Genomic DNA, 11,372 nt, shown 5'->3' on the forward strand with positions numbered 1-11,372 from the left:
TCATTGTCAACATTGAAGGAAACATTTATACTTGATAGTTGGATTTTTGGATGCATTGCTTGGATGACTTCATTCTTAGTGTGGAGTGTAGTACTTGTACATGGGACCTTGGTTTATGGATGATCCCTTTATGGACACACTTCTTGGACTACTTCACTCTTAGGGTTGGGGGCAATGCCCATACACAGGAAGTTGGCTTATGGAGATACATCATAGATATAAAATTTGAGAGCAATGTGTTTCAAAGGGGATGAAATGGTGGGATCCCCCCTAGTGATGTAATGGGGTCCATAATGGTTAATAATATTATAAGTATGGTGGTCATTTAATGTAATATATACAAAGTCTGTTATGTTAGTTATTATTAAATAATTCATACTAGGTAGCTTTCATGTGATAAATGTAATATGGCCTATTCATTAGCATAGGCACCAATAGTGGTTAAAATTTAGGTTTTATAAATGAATAATATTTAAGTCCTCCTTATTGGATTTGTTAAGTATAGTGATTATATTTGAGCATTAGTTCATTGGGAGGTTTCCCTTGAAGAGGAAAATGAACAAGAATTTATCTTTCCATAAAATGATTACCATACCCTATTAACTTACCTTGATGGTTTTGGATTCAATGAAGTAAAATGAATTTTTATCATATTCTTAGAGACATTACCCCATAGTGAATTCATGCACTGGAAACTTATGGAGACCTTTTATAATCCTTACACCTGTCTTTATCTCGAGAGTTGGATCTCATCAACAGTGAAGGACGACGATGCCCACCCGACGGTGAAGGTTTTCTTGAGCTTGATCATGGTAAATACCCGCTCGATCCATGTTGGTCGAGGTTCATTCACATTGTTTTCTATAGGGTTTCTAGACAACTTCTCCCTTGTAGGTTCTATATGTTTGACAAGGTAACCTCTGCAGCCTTCCCTACGAAATGCTTAGTAATACCTCATGGAAACATTTGTGTTTCACCATCAAATTGATCATAAGGAGGAAGCTTCACTGGTATTTGTATTGATTTCTCTATCCAATTAAGAAGTTGTGACAAATTCAAAACTGAGTGGGAAGAATTATAAAACCCCTCCATCAACCACTTCTCCTCTCTATTTGCTTGAAATTAGACTCCAATGGCAGAATTCCGACGTGAATAGTAGGATATGTACTTCACAACCTCAATTTTGAAAAGACTATGTTGGGAGTTAAGTAAAAGGGAACGTCATTAATAGGCAGAATGATTCATGCCCCAAAGTGAAAATCACAAATAGGACAACATGTATGACATCAACCATATATATAGACACAAGTTACATACCTTTTTTTGTTTCTTATTATAGAAAATTCTAACGTCTACATTTTAGAGAAGGATAACTAGATAAGAGACTAACTCAAAAAGGACTTGAGGAGATTACAACACATGAGAAAAAATTCAACTACGTTGAAACTGGGTAGTTGAGTCACTCTCGAAACCTAGTAAATAACAACTTCCAAAATTGATTATAATCTTAATGATAAGGTTTTTTTAGTTTGGTGATCGTAACTACTTATAATTCACCATGAAAATTTTTCACTATTGTTATAGTATGCTAGAGATCTCCATCGAAATTTATCTTTCCAAATCACCTTTCAGATAAGCATTAATGGAAACATAGCATTACCCAGTGATCATAGATTTAGTTAGTGCAGAATGGCTTCTCTTCAATTTCTCATATAGGCTTCCATAAATTTTATTGCAAGGTATGCTTGGGCTGTAAACTATTGTCCTCACTTTTGCATCCAACACGTTGCTTCAGATATTTGTGAACAATCACTTTGTTGCATGATGCATCCTCCAAGTGACCAATTCATCCATAATTTGTTCATTGAATGAATCCTGATTGGCAGTGATCCTCCATAATAGATCTGATAGCTCTAGGTGACCAATCATCACTTTTATCTGCACCTCCTTCAACCAATATTTGACTATTAGAGATTCCAAGCCATCCTGAAGGTATTCAAATAGTTTTTATTTAGCCATCCACATTACTTCACTAGGACATACTCTAGAACTTATAATTAAATAATATAAGTGATATTTGATTATAACATTGTACTGTAAATCGTCAAACCTCAAGACCTATTTGAAGCCCACTAAAGTCTATTCGTGAGAGATTTCCAAGTACCAAACATTAAGCAATTAGGTCGCAACCTTTGCTAAGAGCCAATAAAAATCAAACTCAAACTACTATTATCGTGCTTCGTATTACTCTTTACCTTACTCTGATGATGCCACAAATCATGACAAGATGAAACCTAGAAATCGTCCTTCATCTTCATCTTGTCCTATGTTATGAAACTAGCTCAAGAAAAGATAGAAAATATATATCAACGCCTTAGAATTCAGCCGCTTCGAGGGGGCAACCTCCTTTACATTACATAAATGAACAATTCTTGGATGATACAAATGAAAAAACATCCTTTCTATATATAGGAGTCTAAGGAGTCACAATATAATCTAGCCGACCTAACAATAATAATATAAAGCCACAAAAATAACAATAGAGGGATTCTATGGGGCACAGAAATAACAACATGGGGGTAATAGGGGCACAACAATATAAATAAGGGGTATAACTACAATAGTAATGGGGTAATCACTAGTATTATAGGGACCCAACATGCCCCTCTCCTTCAAGAAAGTGTTGTCCTCAACGCTTGAGTAGTTCTGGATACTTCTGCCTAAAATTCTCATCCTCCCATGTGGAATCTTCAGCGGATAAGTTCTTCCACTTGATAAGATACTCTGAAATTGATCGATTTCGTAGCTGTCAAGTTCTTGTTTCTGTGACTGCTTCCGGTTCCAATATAATTTTTCCTTCCTCGTCAAGTTCTGGCAATATTGTTTGAACTGGGAGCTTGTCACCTATAACCTTCTTTAATCATGAAACATGGAAAACTGGGTGCAGTTGAGAAGCTGCAGGAAGCTCCAATTTGTATTCCATAGTACTAATCTTTGCAACACCTTCTACGGACCATAATACTTTGGTGATAATTTATTATCCTTCTTAGCTTGCTTTAGGGACATTTGCTTATATTGTTGTAGCCGTAGGAATACCCAATCACCTACATCAAAACTTCTTTCACTGCGATGTTGATATGCCTGTTGTTTCATTCTATTTTGTGCTAACACAAGGTTATCCTTTAAGAGTTGGAGGACTTGCTGTTGATGTTCGATGTGATGTTCCACTGCCTGAACCTTAAAATTTTCTCTTAAATATGATGTGATGGATGGTGGTTGATACCCATAAAGTGCCATAAAAGGGGTCATTTTTCTTGCTGTATGGAAGGAAGTGTTATACCACCATTCAGCCAGAGGCAGCCATTTGACCCATTGTGTCTGTTTATCAGATACAAAGCAACGAAGATATCCCTCCAAACATTTGTTTACTATCTCAGTTTGCCCATCAGATTGAGGATGATAAGATGAGCTATGAGCTAACTGAGTACCAAGACAAGAAAATAATTCTGTCCAAAAATTTCCAGTGAAAATGGGATCTCTATCACTTACAATAATCTATGGGTTTCCATGTAGCTTTTGAATTGTTTACATAAATGCAGTAGAAACTGTACTGGCTTTAAATTGATGTGATAATGCACAAAAGTGTGCATACTTGGTAAGTCTGTCAACTACCACCGTGATGACACTCTTTCCCTTAGAATTTGGTAAACCTGTGATAAAATCCATTGAAACCTCCTCCCAATGTTGGCTTGGAATGGATAAAGGTTGTAATAGACCCAGTGTCTTAATTGTTTCAACTTTGTTTTGTTGGCAAACCAAACATTCCGCCACAAACTTTTGAATATTTGATTTAAGGCCATCCCAAAAGAATTCCTTCTTAACCCTGTGGTAAGTTTTTAAAAATCTTGAGTGCCCTCCTAAGGGAGAAGTGTGCAATTCGATAAGAATCTTTTGTTTTAGCTGAGAATTCTTACAGAGGTATAAGCGATCTTTGTACCATAATGAATCATTTTGCCAGCTAAATGTATCAGACGTACTGGAATCTTGTTGTAGCTTTCGAATAAGTGCCCATACGTATTCATCATTCTTCCATTCCTCCCTTGCTTCGTTTATCCAATCTGGTTGGATAATAGAAATGGCGCACAACAATGCTTACACATCCTCATCCTTTCTTGAGAGTGCATCTACCACCACATTTTGCTTCCCTTTCTTGTAGATGATTTCAAAGTCATAACCCAACATCTTTGTGACCCACTTTTGTTGCTCTTCAGAAGATAATCTTTGTTCTAAAAAGTATTTAAGGCTATCATGATCCGTTTTTACCTTGAAGTGTCTTCCCATTAGGTAGGGTCGCCATTTCTTAAGTGCATGGAGTATTGCCAACATTTCCTTCTCATAAATAGCTTTACTTAAAAACTTTCCCTTGCCTGGACGACTTTCAAAAGCAATGGGTCTTTCATCTTGCATTAGAACAGAACACATATTTCATTAAATTTGGAAGTATTTTATTACAAGGCCTTCAAAAACATTCATTCTTTTGTAAATCGCCATATTAACTTGATTCAACATTAAAATGATTTGCAAGTAATTTCAAACCAATTAGAGATCATGAATAGGTCAAACATGGGGTTGTTATGTACAATAGTATCAATACACAATAGGAGTGTGAAATCAAACTCTTAGAAGAAATTGATTTAAGCTAAATCATATTAGTATGTCAAACATCCAATACAGATATTATAGTTATGGATAACATGCTAGATTCGTCAATGTTTAAATTTTATGTCTGGCAACTCTAACCCCCTTTCCCCCAACCTATGGGGGATTTGTTGATTGAATGATGGTGATGTGAGGATCTTATTGTAAACGACAAGGATAGGTGTCCTTTGCATTGCATTGAGACTAGTCTACTAAAACCTTAGTAAAATTTTCTTTTGCTCAATTTCCTACGGTCCCTTTGTGCCTTTATGAAGCACTAATGAGGCAGTCATCATTCATCTTCATAGCATGCAGGCATCCACTATAAAAGTTATACATTGTTGATATAGGTATTTCAAGAAGGTTAGGTACCATTGATCTATCTCCACTCAAATCCAAGTACATAAAATGAGATTTCTTAAATGGGTATTCAAGTCATTCCATTATGATGGACAGTGTCACAAGTTGAAGTAAACAAGAAACTTTAGTGGTGACTTCTTGTAAGTAGTGGAGGCAAGGGTTTTCAAATATTAGCACAGTTGATGGTAGTGTGGACATTGATCTCTCCTTGTAAACATTGTCAAAACCGATAATAGTCTCGATGTAAATTTAGTGTCAACCAATTGTATGGAAAATCATGTTTGACCATTACTTTCACTAAGAAAAGAAAATGATAAGCATTTTTAATGGGGGAGAAGTAAATGCGAAACATAACTCATGTATTTTAGTTGAAATTTATATAGGTCCCCGTGTTCTTTGATTATTAAATACTTAATGTAAATACAAATAAATTGTCATTAAGATATTGTTTTTGAAGATTGAATATGTATTAAAAGGCATTCATCAAACCTGAATAAACCACTTAAAGCTGATTATCAATTAATCCTAAATAGTTTTGTATAAGATAAATCTTTACTTGCATTAGTAGCTTTAATTCAAAAATAAATTACATTTATAAACTCATATGAATACATATAACTAAATGAAATTCAATAAATAACTTTTGAGTCTTGTTGGATTCTATGAGATTATTTTAAGTACAAATAGTTTATTTAAGAATTCAAATTTATAAAATGTTAATATTGATGGGAAAAACATGTCATATGGTGTAAAAAGTTTAAAGGCATCCATTTATGGCCCATCTCTTGAATGAGCTTAAATAGTCTACTTAATGCTCATGGTGAATTTATTAATCCATGTTTTATTAGAAAATTCATTTTCTTTACATGGTTTTTTATTCTAAAAATAGAAGTTTCACATTTATATATTCATATTAAACCACATGATAGTTAAATAAAAATCAATTAATGTTTTCTTGACTTATTGACTTATGTGACATGATTACATATAGGAATAATTGATTTAATAATGCATAGTTAGAAAAAGTTGTCAATTCAAAATAGAATAAACCATTTAGAACTCATAAATTATTAATTTTAAATTATTAATTTTCTAAAAAATATATTTTTCAGTTACATTGAGATTTTTATTTCAAAAATAAATTCCATTTATACACATTCTAAATATAATTTAATACATACTTGTCTTGTTGGTTTCTATGAGATTATTTCAATTACAAATAATTTATTTAAGAATTGAAATTTACCAAAATCAAATGCCATATGTTGCATAAAGTTTAAGTACACTTATTTATGACCCGTACTTTGAAATAACGTTAACAATCTACTTAACATTCATTACCAATTAATTATTCCATGTGTTGTTAGGAAAAGCATTTCATATTACATGGAGTTTTATTCTTTTTTTAAGTGCCACATTTACACACTTAGATTAAACTTCATGATATGAAAATAAAAGTCGATAATGGATTTATATAGACCACCTAAAAATCATTATCAATTAATTATAATTTGTTTTGTAAAATATATATATATTTACTTACAATAAGAGTTACATTTAAAAATTGCATCACATTTATGAACTTCTATCAATGCATATAGCCAAATAGAATTCTTCAAGTCCTATTGGATTCTATGAAATTATTTAAACCACAAATAAACTATTTAGAAATTGAAAATGACAAAATGCTAATATGGATTGGAAAATCAATGTCTTATGGTGCAAAAAGTTTAAATACACAATCATTTTTTACCCATCTCTTTAATGAGTCTAGATGGTCCACTTAACACATTGTTAATTAATTATTCCATGTTTTATTAAGAAGAAAATTTTGTTTTTCATAGAGTTTTTTTTCAAAACAATACAATATGAGATTAATACAATCTTAATAGATTATGTGATAGACAAATAAAAGTCAATAAATGGGTTCCTTATTAAATTAAATGAGATGAGATGATTGCATATACAAATAGTTGATTCAAGAATATATGAAAAAAAATATGGGTTAAAAATTGAATGCCCTACAATTTAACGAGTAGTATTCACTTATGAGTCATCACCCGTTAGCTTAAATAATCCACTTAATACTTATTATCAAGAAATTAAAAGACTTATTTTCGAAAAAATGCATCATAGTATATGGCTATTATAAATCACATCTATACACTCATATTAATGGACATAACTAAGTACAAGTCAATAATATAATTATAGCTCAAGTGATATGATTTCAGTTTATTTAAAATATACATTTACAAAAAAACAACTTTAAATAATGAAATTAGATGCCTTATGATTCAAAAAGTTCAATGACATAATTCATCCATGATAGTATGTAATCAAACCTTAATAATCCACTTATCAATCATTATCATCATATACATGTTTTTTTAAGAAATGCAAAATTATTTACAATATATTTTTATCTAAAAAATTACATATCACGTTTATGCATTCATATTAGTGCATTTTATATGTAAACAATGAATAATTGACTTTGTGCCTTGTTGATTTTCAATATGATATGATTGCAGTTACAACCATTAATTGATTTTAGCATATAAATTTATGAAAACTATCGATTGAGAAATCACATACCTTATGCTTCAAAAAAATTGAATCATTTACCTATGACACATTTATCATTAGCCTTAATAATGAATAATGCATTGTGAATAGTGAATAATGCACATAACATTTATCAAGTAAATTATTATAATTTCTTTAGTAAGAATAGCACCTTTGTTTGCAAGGAGTTCTATTTCAAAACTTATATTTCACATTTATATATGATTATTGATACATATAAGTAAACATAAGTCATTAAAAATAGCATGCCTCGATGGTTCATGTAAGATAATTTGAATGGCAAACAATTCATTTAAGAACACACGAGCGCGTGCACACACATCTTAGAAAAAAATCGATACAACAAAGTCATTGCAAAAACATTTATAAATAATAAGAAATATACATATTAATATAACTGACAATTTCCATATATTTCAAAAATTATAAAATCATACAAATTGATTCAACAAAAACTATGTCCAAAATGTATTGAAAAATTGGAATGTACTTTTCAACAAATTTATAAAAGAAATTATCTCCATGAACTACAATGAAGTACATGTTCTATTGAACATTCGAATGTACTCATGTTTTTGTTTGATAAGATGAAGTCTTAAGAAAGGGGAATAAAACTTGCATAAGCCATGTATCTTACTCTTTTCCTGTATATGATTTTATCAAGATGTGGTTTGATCGATATCTAATGAATTGAGAAGTATACTTTTCTGTATCTATTAGCAATACATTTGATTCTTCATAATTATCTCCATATTGGGACCACACATCAATCAACTTTTTCTCATAAAATTGTCTTGCTCTCCCTACTTCCAATTTTGTTTGCAAATGACAATGAGACCTGTCCCATGCAAATTTAAAGTCCTCTGTATCAATATTTGATTTTTCAAGTACTTTTCGAATGTACTTGTCAGTGACATTTAATGTCCATATTTCGACATCATAATTTCTTAAGCAGTATTTTAATACCTTTTACTGAAAAGGCCTTCCAAAATAGGACTTATCACCAAACTGCCAATCTGGTTCTCTTTGAATATGAAAATTTTGTTCATCTTTGATGTATGATTGGAAGAATACTCTTCCATTTCAAATATCAACAACATCTTTTGACTTGTAGTAATTCCCATATGCATCTGCACTGTAACTACATGTATGATATTAATATATCTCCACTTCAACACTTCATTGCTTAAGGACATAAAAACTTATCATTTTAAAAATGATGTTAATATTTATTATGAACTATTTCCATTTGTATGCAAACATAATTTTACAATGAGTTCAAAGTATCACAAAATACAAATAGAATTGCCCCATTAAAATGAACAAACAAATAATATGTTTACTTTATACATAGAGCCTAATACCTTTATTTAATTTGTATGGAATAAAAGTCTTATAAGGATGCATTGACCCACCATTTAAATCATTGATTTTAAGACTTGTAACGATTTATTTAATTGCAATTGAAAAATATAATTACAAAGGTCTAGTACAAGTAAACAAACTAATTATATATTAATTTTCACATACAATATAATACAATTTTTAAATTTCAAACCTAATTAATTATATGTAAATTTATAGAGTTTCTACCTTAGTTTTTTTTGGTGCTTCTTTTAGTACAAATTGTATGTTTATTGTTGGTGCTACATACAACTTAATATAATTTTTCAACTTATATGGAATAAAAAGGGTTATAAGAATGCAATGGGTCATCCTTCACATTAATAATGTCTAAGAGGTATAACGATAACTTAAACCACATTTAAAGCAAATAATTGTAATGATCTAATTAAAACAAATAGACCTGTTATCTATTAATTTTACATACAATGTAATCCATTGTAATATATATATATATATATATATAGCATGGGAAATTTGATATGAAAACATTAAATGACCATTCATCTCACCAAAAATAAAAATAAAAATAAAAATAAAAATATTTTATTTTTAGTAGTGAAAAACCAAATCAACAATTCTTTTATTAGTGTTGTGAAATAAAAGTAATAATTCATGATGTCATACATATAATAGCATGATATAAACATTTGTAATCTTAAGGTACTTCTAAATGTAATTGAACATCCTTCAAAGTAGCTCGCACATCCGTAGCCTTGTTGAGTTTACGCAATATTCTCCATAGCTCATTGATCAACCAATTATTCCCTTGATTTGCTCCAATGAATGGAGGGGCAAGAATCACATTTTCTTTTGGATTCTCTTTCACTCTGTCAATTAAACAAACAACTATAATAGTATTGGTTGCATCATATTGGATATGCATTTCCCACACTTTTTTCAATGATTTAGTGTGTATAACTTTCATTGGATTGTCAATGACCTTATGTCCCTTTTGTGGCTTACAGTCTAAAGCAATCCACTTAAACACAAGTTTATCTCGTAATGTTTCTGAAACCAACTTTTTTAAAAATCTTGTTGTGCTTTGTTTCAAAGTTGTCATCGAAATTGCAATGTCAAGAGATTCATTTTTGAAACACATTTCAAAAAATGATTTTGCATGTGGATGAATCCAAAATAATTTTTGCTCTATTATGTAATCAGCATCAGCTCCCATTTTCTCAATATGCCCTTTGTTTGTTGCTTCATGTCCTTTAGTTCAAAAATAACTAGTTTCTTTTCAGTTATTTTGCCTGCAACACAATGGAAAATAATATAGTCAAACCACTTTATTCATGTTACAAAAATTACTAAAAAAATTGTTGAAATGATACACTTACCTTGAGTGGTTTTTTCACTATTTATAGATGAAACAATAATTTCTTTTATCATCTTGATAAGACTTGGAGTAAACATATTAAACCTTCAATCAAATACCAATTGTACTTCTTATTAAACCTTCAATCAAATACCAATTGTACTTCTTATTAAACCTTCAATCAAATACCAATACCAAGAAAAACATTAGTAATGCAACCTTTAAAAAGAAACACACACACACACACACACACACACACACCTTTAACATTACTTTGATTGTTAATTTTATCCTTTTTATTTGTTCCTATAAAAAAAAATATACAAAGTTATGGTAGTTACAAGCATTTGAGTTTGAAGAATAATAAGATAAACAATAAGACAAGTTATAAGTATCTAATATGACATTATCTTCATATTTGTAGCGTTGCACCTCATCATCATCCTAGTTACCTTTATTTGTTTCCAAATTAAACATATAAAATATTTTGAATTGGTGAAAATGAATAGAATCATTAAATAACAAGGAAAACAAGTGGACAAATTATAAGTACTTGATGTTATATTTTTTCTTGATTAAAGTTTTGTTTAACTTTCACTTGATCAATGTCTTGGTTCTGTTTGCTTGTCACTATAATAAACATAAAAAAATGTTATAAATTGTGACAATGAACAAAATGCATTAAACAACTATACAAAAAAAGAACCATCAATAATCATCCATAATAATATTTTGGTCTTGATTGTAGTTTTGTGGGACAATACCAGGGTCATTATATGCATTCTCTTTATTTCCAACTATAATCAACATATGAAATGATATGAATCACAATAATTTAGAATAATAATAAAATAAAAAAAGATAGAGTTACAATGATTAATACCCATTTCTATCTCCATCGTTCCATGGTCATTGTCTTGATTAATTTCATTCATCTCATAATTCCCTATAATAGTCATCCAAAAATGTTATGAACATGGAAATTAAATAAATTGAAAAATTA

This window comes from Pinus tabuliformis, chromosome J (genome assembly GCF_031772625.1).
Source record: "Pinus tabuliformis cultivar Carrire ecotype Pingquan chromosome J, CPIR1, whole genome shotgun sequence".
In the NCBI taxonomy this organism is placed as follows: Eukaryota; Viridiplantae; Streptophyta; class Pinopsida; order Pinales; family Pinaceae; genus Pinus; species Pinus tabuliformis.